Source organism: Talpa occidentalis, unplaced genomic scaffold, assembly GCF_014898055.3.
Source record: "Talpa occidentalis isolate TD23 unplaced genomic scaffold, MPIMG_talOcc4v2.1 talOcc4.2, whole genome shotgun sequence".
Taxonomy (NCBI): Eukaryota; Metazoa; Chordata; class Mammalia; order Eulipotyphla; family Talpidae; genus Talpa; species Talpa occidentalis.
Window position 1 is genome coordinate 4,528,110 of NW_023602073.1, and position 12,163 is coordinate 4,540,272.

Sequence of the window (12,163 nt, forward strand, 5' to 3'; positions counted from 1 at the left end):
ATAAAATCTTTCTGAATTAAAAAACAACAACACAACAATAACAAAGTAATGATGGAGCAGAAGGAGCAGGAGCAGTAGGAGGAAAGAGAAAACACTTCCTCTGGACTAAGATAATGAAGCTCTGTTACAAGTGGGAGGATGAGGGAAGAAGCCATGGAAAGAACTAAGAAGGAAAAAGAGGTCTTTTCACAAATAGGAAGAGGCAACACTGAATTTCGAGGGGCTGTCAGAAAACTCAAGCCATACAGTGTTTCGTCTGGAAATTATCTTCATGATTCAATGAAAATGCCTAACATTTATAAAGATTTTATGCGTCTCACACCATCGTGTTTACTAGTAAGAATAGTCACACACGCCAGCAGATGTGTGTTGGGGTGTGTTAACTGGGGTTAGAGAGGTCGCATAACCTTGGAGTCAGCTGGGGACATCTACGCCACTTGTAGATGGTGAGCATTTGAGGGAGCAGGGCCATACCCAGAATTTGACATCGACAGGTGTTTCATATGAGTTTGTTCTAGGGATAGGTGAATTAAGTCCTAAAGTGAAAAAAAAAAAAAACTCACTTTGCAAACATGAGGGAAAAGGTGCATGTGTGTGTGTGTGCGTGTGTGTGTGTGTGTGTTTGCAGAATGAAGAGGTGGTGGGAGCGTCAGCAGGAGGTGAGAGTCCTGGAATCTGCGGGGAGGTGCGCCCGCCTGTCCAGCTGCACAGAGCACCTCTCCCAAGGGAGAGACAAACATCATTGGCCACTTGGAGTCTCAAGCTCATCAAAGGCTTGAGAATCGTGGCTAAGTCATGGCATAATTCTATCCACTGTTAGAAAAATCCCAGTGAGCAGTTTGGGGCATGCTAGTTGATTTATTCTGTCTCTGGTGTCCCCAGCCGGGGTGGGATCCCCTTGTGTGGGTCTGGACCACTGGACAAGTGATCCAGTGGGAAACAATGGTCAGTGGGGGGTGGAGGGGTGATGTGAAACCCTCTCTCCCCACCCTCCAGCAGTCCTATTTCTAGGTCATCACGTCCTGGATTGAGACTGGTCTTAAAAATCAACATAACTGAGGTACTTTATTTATTTTTAAAGATTTATTTATTTATGCATACAAGAGCTGGAGTACATGTCAGAGACACAGGGTAGGGGCTGAGAGAATTCACCAGAGACAGAGTGGGGAACAGAACAGGCAGACCTACTGAAATACACTGCAGAGGGGAGCAGCAGGTGAATCAGGAGAGGTCTGCTGCACCATGTGGGTAGCTCCCTGGCCGGGGATCGAACTCATGCTGCAGAGGCTTTGGATTGCTTCATAGAGCGGTGCTCAACCCCTTGTGCCACCAGGGAGGCCCAAGGAAACACTTGTAAACATAGTCCACTACATGATATATTGGCAGTAGGTAAATAAAATACAATTTACACAAATTATTTACTTGATTGAAGGCTTTATGGTACAGAAAAGGTAGGTTTTTTTATAGTTGCTCTCAGCTTTTTTCACACTGACTTGTATTTGGGTGTTCTAGGCCCAAGATTGCTCAGCTGCTGCTGTTGCCATTTGTTTGTTTTCTTTCAGGATCAAGGTGGCTACTTTCATATAAAATCTTATTTTTAATTCCTTCTCTGGCAATTCTTTCCTGGATTCTTTGTTTTGCATAGTTATACCTACAATGGAACCAGCATCCTGAAGTCACTAAGGAAAATCCTCCTACTCCAGCATCACATGATCTTCTAATTCTCCTAGTTAACAAAAAATGTCCCAGGCCAGCCACAACAGATCCTAATGAACCATGGAATATCGAATCCCGGGCACAGGGGATGTTTTCAACATCTAAAATTCCTAGAAGTTTAAAGGGTTTTCGCTTCCCGGGCTCACCTGGCTCGTGCTCGGCGGTCATGGGGCACGAGTCCTGATCAACTTCATTTCTGAAAGAAATGGCAACAGTTTCTCCTGAGACCCATAGGGGCTGCCTTGACTTTGGCTCACATGCCAAGGTCACACATCATGGGAAAAGCCTCCTGTGGACATCTTGGAATTAAAACCTACCTGAGCATTTTTGGGAAAAGCCAAACCTACACGACCAAAGTGCTGACTCCCCAGAAAAATGGGGCCAGAGGAGAATGGGGGTGGTGAGAGCTGTAGCGTTCATCACGCGCAGAGTTTCTGTGGGGAGAGCCCATCGAGAGCCCCATCCCCAGGTCATGTTTACAGGGACCCGGTGCACGGCAGGCGCTCAGGGCTAAGCTCTGCAGGCCAGGGCAATTGCTGGGCCTCTGACACAATGCTCCATAAAGACATTAAATCTTTCCCAGAGCTTTGGAACTTTCACTCTATTCTGAGAGTTCTTTCTTGAAAGTATAGCATTACGAGAGCTGGCCTCATAATTTGCTGTGCAGTAAAATTTCCTTAATTGGGTCCAGCATTTTGGAATTTATGTTCATTAAGACACTGTGATCTTATTGGATAAGAAGCTTGAATGAATGGTTGTAATTTAGAAATCTATACTTTTATGAGATCCACACATATAACACAGTGTTTGTATAAATTGTAATTTTAGATTCATTAACCTAATTTTCCTTATTAGTACCCCATTCGTTCCTGAGTTTATAGCAGAGAGAGAGAGAGAGAGAGAGAGAGAGAGAGAGAGAGAAATTGCATAACCTAATTATCAGTATTCCTTTTAATAAACCCTAGAGTTAGAATATTTTTTAAAAATTATTCCAAATGAGACATATAATTGCCAGTCTTTCAAAATAGTAAGGTTTTATCCTATTTAATTTAGCTCTAGTTCCTCTGCAGCTTTCTTTAGCCATATGATAAATAGCTTACTCAAAGCCTTGGCAAGGAGATGTGGTTGTTCAAAATGACAAAACTGAAGTTATGTGGGATTAGACGCTGCTGGGTGGGTGCCATTATCTCAAAACACTTCTTCCTTGGACCCACTCTGGTCCAGAGACGCTTCTTTCTTAGCTCTACTGCTGTTGCTGATCACGGCCTTTGTTTCCTCCCCAAGCCAGTTCTTACATTTCCTCCAGCAGCCAAGGGAAGCCATGATTGTCACCTCCCTGTTTCCACAATTCTGGAGGCTAGGATATTTTCTCAAGGCTGTGTCTAAGGGGTTATAAAGAAGTCTGGTAAAAGGAAACTTCCCTCCCTCCAGCTCCCCCTGCTCTGGAAAACATTCCCTGCCTTACCTGTCTTTGCTCTCTCAGAGCAGCATGCAAAGAATGGAAGTTTTGGCATCCCCAAAGCCCAGGATTGAATCTCAGTCCTAATATTTATAGCAGTGTAACCTTAGGCAAATTTCTGAATCTCAGTCTATTTCCTTAAACAAAGGGAATAATAAAATTTACTGAACAGTAGTGGGAGGATTTGAGATAATATGCATTAACATATGTATTACCAGAATAGTAAATGCTCAAGAACGGTAGCTATTTTTATGATCACGGCAGTGCCCACGCTGTTCTGTGATCATGTTTACCTGTCTGTCATCCCCTCAGGACTGCAACGTTTCTTTAATGAGTATTTATCTATCCCCAAAACTTTGGAACAAAATCTGGCACAGAGAGTATGTTCTATAAAACTTTTCTGGGTGAACACATCAATGAATTAATGGGAATAGCTGGATCCATCTTTAAGTGACCAAGCTTATTTTGTGCAGTATTCAGCAGTCCTATTTCTTGGAACCTGTTTCAGATTGGAGACCTTTCCAAAGCATGAGGAAATCAGAAAAAGGAAAAGAACAAAGTAAAGAAATTGGATTCCATCTCTTGGTCCTTAAAAAACTGCAAGCCCATGGTATTAACAAAGCTTGTTATACTTAAGACTAAAGGTAACATCTATGTCATGGCCCCATAATACACACATTCTGAGTATTAAGATGATAGGTACAAAATCAAACACAAAAACATCCCAAGCATTTCTCATTTACAGCCAGGACAATCACTATTTTCCTTTCAGGTACCATTCATGGCAAGCATTCAGGTCTTACACAAACTTGCAAAATGAACAATTGTTGGCATCTCCTTGGGAAGAAAAGAAAAACCCAAAGCTTTGATAGATTTGAAACCGCAGGCCTCCTGGGACACCCTAAATGGCTCATAAATACAGCTGGTGGAATATTGCCTATACGTATTTTCCACTTACACTCACCTTGGAGGTTCTGTTCTGGCCCCCTGAGAATCAATACACACAATAACAGAATTGCTGATGTATTAATCTTTTGTGCTGATCTCAGCATCTTTTTTTGACCAAAGTGGGAACAGGACTGGGAGTAGAAGTGAAATCTGGACCACTAGGAAAGTAATGGGGGGGAAATTTCATCTCCAGACTCCAGGAAATGTAATCTCTCTCGTTTTCCAGCTTCACACAGGCATCTTGATAGAGTTCCCTGATTGGCCTGGAGCCACGGATTTCCACTTACCAACAGCATCCTTTATCTTGCTTTTGTGAGCATTTAAAAACAAAGCCGACCCCCCAGGTAAAGCCTGGGCCAGAAGTTCCATTAGAACGAGAGGTCAGTCTTTCCAGAGTGATCTCTACTTAAAAGGTTTTCCTTATGCTGCTGCATCCTAGCATGGCAAAGGGACATTTTTTTAGGTACTGACAGCTTGCACCTGTGAATTCACTTCAGGAGGTGGAACTGGTGGTGAAGAGAGGAAAGAGGAAAGAGAAAGATCTCCCTCAGAGATGAGTCTGAAAAGCTAATGTCATTTCCTAAACTCCTAGCATGAAATCGATAATGCAATATTGTACTAAGGTCGCTCATGGGGATGAAGCAAAGGAAGATGTGGTGGGCCGTTACATTTAACCTTGGCTCTCCCCTCTCCTGATTGTTCAGGTTTTCCTCCTCCTGCTTCTCCTTGGAAATCTAATAAGTGTATGATCCTAAAGACACACAGATGAATGATATGCAACTTCCTGCATTGAATGAGGAGTAAAGTAAAAAATCAGGGTTCCAGGGAGCGTGGCTTTAAGGTAACAGAATGCCACATTCAAGTGGCCCACCCTTTGCTTCCTGGGCAAATCGCTTCACCTCTTGGACCTGGTATCATCTTCATGAAGAGGGCAGAGATACTATCAGCCTCCCTAGCGTAGTGGAAGACAAATATCTTTTCCCTTTAACCTTCTAAGGCTTTGAATTTGTTGACAGGCTAACAGAAAAGCATTCATGTACATTCATTCAATATAAATTTTTTGGTTCACAAGAGAGTCTTCCTAAAGAAATAAAGACCTGAAGAAACATTTAACCCCCTGTGTCCAAGCTAGGTTTGAGGAAGCGTGCACAGTGGTGGAAAGATGAGGGTAGGAAGTCATGTAGTAAACTGGGGGACACTAAGCCAGACAGATTCTTCTCAGGGGCCCTCATCTTAGAAAGAACATGCCCTTCCTCTGGCCATGCGGATTTTCTTACCACCTGCTTCAGGGCGAGGGTAGAAAGTACTTTCTACACCTGCTGTTTCTCAAAGTTCTTCAACTTGAAGTTTTCAGTATGCTATATTTTGGGGTGGCAGGTCCTAGCCCCATCATCATTTGTTTCAAACATTAAATAAGATAATGAAAAATGGTGAAATTTGTTTTGTGTTTTGTAATAAAGGACAGACCACCCCCAAATGCTCAGAACAGGCCTCCCCAAGATGTCACTTGACATATGGATTATTTTGAGCTGTCAATTGAAGCTCTTCAGGCGCTGTAGAATCTTTTATCATTCCCTTAATTACCTAAAAAAAATTGGGGGTATTATCCAGAATTAGAATGTTTACCAGAAATAACCTTTCTATCAGACAAGCCTAGCAGTCGGGTAGGGCAAACATCTAGTTAGAGTGTGAGGTCTTTACCATGTGAGGTAATAGGTCATAATATATACCCTGACTTTGCCCTATTTGCTTTAGAATCTACATTTGTGTTAATTCTCACACATATGTACTTATATTTGTTTTCTTTTCTCCTACTAATCTGTGTGATGTGATGTGAATTTGACAGCTCAGCCAGCCCAGGAAGAAGCCAATGGGTACAGGGAATTTCTTCTCCACCTCGACAGTGGCGGCCCAGTGGGAATCCTTTAGGATGTGAATCCTGTTGAAGGAGGCAGGATTCGGGCTACGCTGGGAAATTGAACCTTTGAATATTCCCTCCCCGAGTTTCTCCTGTTGCGGGACAGCTGTGAAATCACTCCAAGTGGTACATTAGGGTTCCAGAGGCTGATGGTGCTGATGTCAGAAATGGGTTTCAACCACAGTGATCCTATGACAAGCTCTAGACAGGATCCCTCAAACCCAGCTTTCTTTGGTTTCTGCCCATTTTCAGAGTTCTGTTTTCTAGTCTTCAGTGAACTTTGGCACTGTTCAAATATGTTCTTTCTCTGCCCAGAGTTCATATGTCTTTTGCTTGGTCCAGCAACCCTGACCACTACAATATGGGAAGTGCATAAATACAGCCAAAGCAGTAGAAGGAAGCTCATCAAAGGAGGCTGCGATCCATGGTGCCTATAGCTATTGTTAGACTAGGCATTTAATTATTCAGCTATTCAAATGTCCACAATGGGTTGTATTTTGCTGAGATGCTAATTTAAATTGCCTTGAGCAGAATACATACCAGATTATTTCTTAATTGTTTGATTTTTTACAAAAAGCATGTGTCACCTGTAATCATCAAAAATTATAAATGTATTTCCATTAAAATAAAAAGAAACATGGCTTTGATTTGAATTATATATATTCAGAGGTTACAAAGCTTGAGTGCTCTGTTGACTTCAAATTAATGACTTGAATGCTCAGGTTATGAAAAAGAGAACTATATACTGTAATTGTATTCTGGAATGGTATCTCATGGGTGACTGGAATCTTCTGGTGGAAATGACCACTCTAAAGAGACTTCAATGGTGAAAGAAAGTCAAAGAAAATAAAGATTAATATTCTGAGTGAAGGCCCGGATTATAGTCTATCCTCAACTAATAATCCACTAAAACAGCCAGTTGGTCTACTTACAAGCTTGAGTACAAACCTTGTCAGTTAGCCAAGTCTTTGCTACTCAGAGAACAGTCCCTGGAACTGCAGCATCAGATCATCCCAGAGATTCTGCATTGTTAGAAATGCAATCCAGGGGCCTTCCTGGTGGTACAAGGGGTTAAGACGCAGCACTATGAAGCTATTCTCAGCCAATGCAGCACTGGTTTGATCCCCGGCTGACCAGGGAGCTGCTCACATGGTGCAGCAGATCTCTCCTGTCTCTCCCACTCTGTCTCAGGTGAATCCTCTTACCCCTTGCATCTTTGGCCTGCACCCCAGTTCTTGTATGCATAAATAAATAAATCTTGAAAAAAAAAAAAAGAAATGCACTCCATACCCACTGAGTCAGAATCTGCATTTTTACAAGACTCCCTAGTGATTCATAAGCACATTAAAACTGAGAATTACTGACATGTAGCTTGGTCATTAGCCACTGGAAGAAATGCCAGGGCTAATTTCCCCAAATCAGATTGGGACAACATTTGTAACCCATTTCGGGTATCAGTGATTTGCTCTGGGGCATTGACCTTTGTGAGTACTCTCCGCCTTAAGAAAGCAACTCAAGGAAATTTCTCTTTTATTCTCAGTGAAATTATTATTGTTTGTTGTTGTTGTTTCCTTCAATTTGAGAGGTCTAAACCTCTTTCCTGTTTTACCTGCTTCTGGCTTGAAATAAAAATTTAAAGGTCAACAGAGAAAGTAATCTTAAATAGTCTACCTCACTGAGAAGTAGTGATTTCATCTTTTGGTGTGAGACTAGGTCAGCTTGAACTTGATCAAGCCATTTGCTCAAGACAGAGGTTCCTGATCCAGAAATAGAGAAGTATAATCGGCAGAATGGATTAGCTCCTGAGGAAGCCATTATCATGTAGTGTCAGTGAGTAAAATTAACATGTATTTTTAATAAGTCTGTAATTACTTATTCTACAATAGACCATATGGTCTATTCACTTTTCTTCTGTGGACTCAAACACTTAAGCCCTCGAATGCCATTTAGTTTTAAACACACACACACACACACACACACACACACACACACACACACACACACCCTTCTCCTCAAAGAAAACAAAGGAATTAAGCTCAAAATCATTTCCTAAGGAGTAAAAATTTGAATGACTGTCAAAGGCAGGAATTGCACATTTGTGTCCAGAAAGCGCAGTGACACATTTTTGCCAGAGCTCGAGTCTTCTTTTTTTAAATTTGTTGGCCAATAGTCTGAGCAGAGGGCAGCATGGCTGTGCTGAGTTTTCAGTCCTAAATGTTGATTTCTTTGTATTTGTTAATTTTTGTGTCAGACCTGGCATTGTTATTTAAATGTATCATCCGATTAGAATTCCATTAAATTGAGAAACAAAGAACACTGTGCTGCTTTCAAGGAGAAAATGCCTTCATTTTCTAGTATTTTAGGGAGACCTTTTCATAATATTCTCGTGAACATACCTTTAGAGACAGGCATGCACTTTATGACTTCATTTGGGTCTTTGGGAACTGCTGATTAAGCAGAGCCCCTAAAAAAATTTTTTTTTCCTACTCTAAAAGGCTGCAGGAAGTCTCATCTTGCTATGGTTGCCTGAGAGGGGTTCCACATAAAATTGCTATCTTGCAACAAATTCTGAGGAATGGAATCCTAAATGTCCACAGTAGGGCAACAAATCAGTCAATTTAAGATAACTGTGTATTTTTAAACTTCATTAAAGTCAATGGGATCACTCTGGAAAGTTCCACCTTTTAAATAAGCAAGAGGTGTAGCATTGATAAATGGAATGCAGCTCACCCAGACTCACAGCCTGCTCCCCTTACTCCCTGCCTTGGAAATTTAGAGGAATTATCTGTAATTGGCAAATTCAGTTCTAAAGAAGACGTGGCAGATAAAGCCTCCATTCACCTTTCTTAGCTTTTTAAACCAATGTCTACAATAACTGAGAAAGGAAATTCAAATTTAAGACTGAAACTTTCCCATTATCATCTGTTCGTTTTCATGGAATTGAAGAATCACAGGGTGGGAGCAGAAGAGGGAGCCGGGAAGATGGCACCCTTCTTGACCTCCATGAATGCTTCTCCCCCTGCAACAGGAAGGGGCTGTAAAAGCCAGGCCGACCCCTGCATGGGGCACCCCTGGAGATCTTGACGTTTCATCCCTGGCACTTGGGCAAGTCCTGTGTCTACCCCAGGGAGCTGCTACACAGTCAAATCTTGCAACTTCAGTGTAGTGGTCTCCACCTTGGAGACTTCTGAGAGCTGGACACATGTCCTTTGGGGCCTCATGGATGATGTTCCCCTGCTCCTTACCTGGAAAAACCTTTGAGACCTGTGGGTCACCAGAAAGAGGGGTGTGTCATTGCTTTCTCCCCAGTGGCAGGTTAAAGCCACATACATCTGAGGGGCGTGAGGTGCAGCCCAGCTTGGTAATATTGGTCTGGGCTGTTTCAGAGGCATCCTGCCAACATTTAGAGGCAAGAAGAGAGTACATGGGGCTGTGCCTGCAGGAAGTCAACCGGAAAACATGTGAGGTTCAAGGTCAGGCTGTCCATTGTCTGGCCCTATCACTCAATCAAGAACTTTACTATTTCCTTTCCTTCCTACATACCCATCCAACCCATTGGGTTAGAAATTATAGCTGGTGGATGAGGTTGAAGATTGACTAGAAATGGAAAGTCAGCTATATCCTCCTTAACAAAGGTAGTGCAGTTAGTGGAGAAGATAGTGTAGCTTGATGGGGTTCAGGACATGTTACCCAAAAATGCAGCCTCTTGAATAATTTAAGCTGAAGGAATTACTCTGAACTTCCCCAATTTCCCCCTTTGACACAGGTCATAAACCCCCCTGTGAGAGAAACCCGCCCTATATCCAGAGGACAGGAAGAGCCTTATCTCTGAAGACAAAGGGACTCTGAAAAAATCCACACACACAGGCCTTGCTGGGTCTTCCCCAATGTGCTACGCTCACCTTGTACTCCCTAACTTATGCTGTTTCTCCACACTGTCTCTTGTCATCAAAACTGCAATAAAAATATTCAGATCTAGTAGTTTCCTCTGGCCCTGACTTTTTTGGTGAAGGAGCCTCTGACACATAAACTTAAATAAATTTGTATACTTTTCTCCTACTGATCTGTCTTTGTCAGTTTAGTTTTCAGACCCACCCAGTTACCCTAAGAAAACCAAACAGAACTTTTTCCACCCCTACAATCTTCCTGTGACTACTGAAGTTGTGCTTGTTATGTGGCTACACACCACTATTTACTAAATTAATGGAGACGTGACTGAGCTATAAAAAGACTGTATGGTTTTTCTCCTCCTAAGTGTGAACAGAATGCTTGTGGGATATAGAATATTCATGTTTTTATTACCGAACAAGGGAAAGATTACCTGCTGGCCGGTTTAAAAGAGCAAATGGGTGTCAAAAATATTACACCACAGGAGAACCGCATGACTGAGAGACTGGTTACATGCCCTGTTTTCCACTAGACACAAACCCTGGGGTTAAGAGCAGATAGTGAGGGATTCCTTCTACAAATAGCTGTTGACATACCTGGCACTTTGAAAGCACTGGAGAGAAAATGTTAACAAATGTTATGCTTTGCCTTCAAGGAGTTGATGGTCTACCAGGAAATGAAGAAAAGTAACTAGAAAATGGAAATGATTTTTGGTGGAGAAGTCTCAAAATCGACACCCAGATTGGGCTCAGATGATGACAGATGGCCTCCCACAGAAAGTCAAGCTTCATTTGAGCTACAAAGGACCAGTAGGTATTAATTGGCAAAAAGAGGACGAAAAGAAAGACAGCAGAGTGGGGGGAGCTTTGTTCAGAGCAGAAAGGACATCCAGGAATAAAGCCCCTGATAAATGAGCAAGAGCAGGAAATTGCAAGTTGTTCACTTGCTGGGAGGGTGAAATTCAAGGTGAAGAATGGCAAGAACTTAGGTTTGAGAGATAAGGTCACATCCCAGAGAGCCTCATAAACCACATGTCGTTAAGATTTTAATCTTAGGTCAATGGTGATTTTTAGCAAAGGGAGAGATCGCAATTGCAATTTTGAGTAATTTCTGCAAGACAGAATAAGAAAACACTAGATCCTTTAATCACATTGTTGATAATGCATGGGTTAAATTTTTCTAGTTCTATACATGTAAAAGATATATGCATTTAATCTGGTACCAGTGCTACATGCATGTAATTTGCAAATACATGCATATTTGAAAGTGTAGGCACCACTGCTTTAGAAAGGTCACTCTGGCTACAGAGTATTAGTGTGGAGCAGGGACTGGAGGCAGCAAGGATGGAGACAAGAAGTCTGGTGAAGATGCTGTTGTGATGATCGGAGCAGAAATGACAGTAACATGAACCAGAATGATGGCGCTGATGACAGAAAGAAAGGGCTAACTATGAAGCAGGTTGTTAAAGTCACTTGGCTCTTGTATGTATATTCCATCAGAAAACCCAAGCTCCCACCAGCTAGTTGACAGGTCAGAAGCAGAAAGACCACCGGGCATCAAAATATCCAGTCTCCACGTCCTGGTTTCTCGCTTAATATATGATTTGGACAAGAGGTTCACTTCCTGAGCTTTTGTTCCCTTATGCCCTCCTGCAGGGATTTTGTTGACCAACTGAAATAATGAACAAGGGAGGATTTTGAAAACTCAGAAGCGCTAGACAACTGGTAGATGCTACTACATAACTATCATTATTCCACGAGGCGTAGATTCCCAGGTACCATATTTCTGAGCGTATGGGCACAGGCACCCCCTCAAATTCTAACAAGGATGCTGATGACTCAGGTGCTCAGCAAAAGGCAGTGTCATATGTTGAAAGTAGTAACATGCTCAGGAGAACTGGTTATGCCCCTTCTTCCTGCCAAGCCCTGAGACTTAGTTTTTTCATCTCTAATGGAAATATTAGCATCTTGCCTGTCTAGGTCTTTCTGTAAATCCTCCAGAGAAAGTCATCAATAGTCACCAAGCTGGATGTCAAGAATTTGGCTTGTTCAACTTTCCTATGTGACCTTGAATGAGTCAGGTGTCCATGCCCAGCCTCACTTTCTTTATGTGCAAAGTGTGACTGGTTTTCAGGCAGGTGGTTTGTAAGAATCTCTCGGGCATAAAGTATCTATTAAAGGTGAGGGATGAGATGAAATGCCAAGCATGTTGATGACAGTTGTGATTTTATTTTT

General features: G+C 42.2%; 1 pseudogene; it reads right to left on the reverse strand.

Moving 5' to 3' along the window:
• Positions 1-1,694: 1,694 nt before the first annotated feature.
• LOC119253071 (cytochrome c oxidase assembly protein COX20, mitochondrial-like) lies at positions 1,695-1,884 on the reverse strand (annotated as a pseudogene).
• Between the last annotated feature and the right edge of the window lie 10,279 nt (positions 1,885-12,163).